General features: G+C 40.7%; 1 non-coding gene across 1 annotated transcript; it reads right to left on the bottom strand.

The window, feature by feature from the left end:
• Positions 1-1,085: 1,085 nt before the first annotated feature.
• On the bottom strand, positions 1,086-1,192 carry LOC127124102 (small nucleolar RNA R71). Its single transcript, XR_007803739.1, has one exon. It is a non-coding gene; the product is annotated as a small nucleolar RNA R71 (small nucleolar RNA).
• Between the last annotated feature and the right edge of the window lie 1,137 nt (positions 1,193-2,329).

The following is a 2,329-nucleotide window of genomic DNA, read 5'->3' as shown; positions in this document are numbered from 1 at the left end:
TGAAAAGAGTTTCTACGGACTTTATTGCTTTCAAAAAAATGGTTTTTGACTTAATTATAAGTGACAGCTACATTAACATAAAATCATGGTTTATTCAACAGAGCGAGAGTTTGAGATAAAACTTTTAATCAATAGTGTCAACTGAAAGGATTTATTTTAAAACCAGGAAACCAACAAAGAATTGATTCCCTAATTACGACGAACTACATACCGATATCCGCTTTATTAATATTTAATCTAGATCTTAGTTCAGTTTTTAGCTTTTTCCCCCAACATAGAAACATTATTCACCTTAGCTTTACGAAGTAACCTTGGATAACGGTATATCGATTCATAAGTCCCTGTGGGATCGATATCTTTTAAAACTACGCGATAGAACTGTGCACTTGCAGTTTGTACCCCATTCTCGACTCACGAAGTCGAGCGATCAAGTTTTTGGCGCCGTTGCCGGGGACTTTTATTTAGTCGATATCGTAACTCTTCTGTTACGCTGTAGAGACTAAGGTTTTTTCTTTTTTCTTTTATTCTTTCTATCGTCGATTTGTATGCCACATACTCGTTCACAAGGCGAGCCATTCTACTTACGAATTAACGATATCGAACTATATCTCCGAGTCTTACGACGAATTCGGGAATATCGTGCTACAAACAATCTCCCTCCTGTAGAACTTCCTGATTTCAAAAACATTTTTCCTTCGATACCCGAGATGGCAGAACCAGCTCGTGCTCTTAGAGATTACGCCGCTCCATCACAAGATGAGCCGCATTCAAGTATTGCTCCACCCGCAATCGAAGCAAACAATTTCGAACTTAAACCTTCGTTGTTGTAGGCAGTGCAACAGAACCAATTCTCTGGAAATCCTACCGAGGATCCAAACCTTCATTTATCCGTATTTGTCCAATACGCTGATACTGTTAAAGCTAATGGTGTCACTTCAGAGGCAATTCGACTTCGTCTTTTTCCTTTCTCATTAAGAGATAGCGCTAGAAGATGGCTTCAGTCTCTCCCTTCCAACTCTGTCACCACATGGAACGAGTTGAAGAAAGTTTTTCTTGCCCGATATTTTCCGCCAAGCAAAACAGCTATGTTAAGAGCCCAGATAAATGGATTTAAACAGAAAGACAACGAGTCTCTTTTCGAAGCATGGGAAAGATACAAAGACATGATGAGACTTTGCCCACACCATGGTTTGGAAGACTGGTTAGTAATTCACACATTCTATAATGGTCTCTTGTACAACACAAGGTTAACAATAGACGCCGCTGCAGGTGGTGCACTAATGAACAAACCTTATGCTGATGCTTACCAGCTTATCGAGAGCATGGCCCAAAACCACTATCAGTGGGGAACCGAACGAACAATGGTGGAAAAACCTCAAACGAAGACCGGCATGTACGAGATAAGTAACCTTGATCAAGTTAATGCAAAAGTGGATGCTCTGGTCCAGAAAATTGAAAGTTTAAATGTATCACCTCCAGCCGCCGTGGTTGCTATAACTCAGAATTGCGAGGTCTGTGGAATCCAAGGTCACACTCCTACGGATTGTCAACTCTTAACAGGAATCCAAGCAGAGCAAGTAAACTATGCTCAAGGAAGCCCCTACTCGCATACCTATAACTCAAATTGGAAGAACCATCCAAACTTTTCATATAAGAGTAATAACGCTTTATACGCACCCGGACAATCTACAAATCAAGCCCAAGTTATACCTCCAGGATATCAGAAACCGAACCCATCCATGCCTAACAATAACGCCCCTAGGAAATCCAACTTGGAAATCATGATGGAAAACTTTATAGCTTCCCAACAACAAACCAATAAAGATTTCTTAAACCAGAATGTACACACTGGCGAACAAATTAAACAACTAGCAAGTAAAGTAGATGCCCTGGCTACCCATAACAAAATGCTGGAAACACAAATATCACAAGTAGCTCAACAACAAGCGCCTACTGCTGCCCCAACTGGTACATTTCCTGGACAGCCCCAACCTAACCCGAGAAGCCACGCTCATGCAATTATATTAAGAAGTGGAACGGAAGTGGAAAGACCGTTTGTCCAAGGATGGAAAACCAAAACTCTCAAAAGTCAGCTGAGGAAGAAAATAGACCTAAGGAGAAGGAAGAGAGTAATAAGGAAACCATAGAAAAGAAGAAACCTTATGTACCTCCACCACCTTACAAACCGCCGATCCCTTACCCTCAAAGGCTTATTAAGACCAAAGATGCGGGCCAATTTAAAAAATTTGTTGATCTCCTTAAACAATTAAATGTTACAATACCGTTCACCGAAGCTATTACGCAGATGCCCTCATATGCCAAATTCTTA

This window comes from Lathyrus oleraceus, chromosome 2 (genome assembly GCF_024323335.1).
Source record: "Lathyrus oleraceus cultivar Zhongwan6 chromosome 2, CAAS_Psat_ZW6_1.0, whole genome shotgun sequence".
Lineage (NCBI taxonomy): Eukaryota > Viridiplantae > Streptophyta > Magnoliopsida > Fabales > Fabaceae > Lathyrus > Lathyrus oleraceus.
Note: the sequence above shows the minus strand (reverse complement) of the source record. Positions and strands in the feature narration are given on the sequence as shown.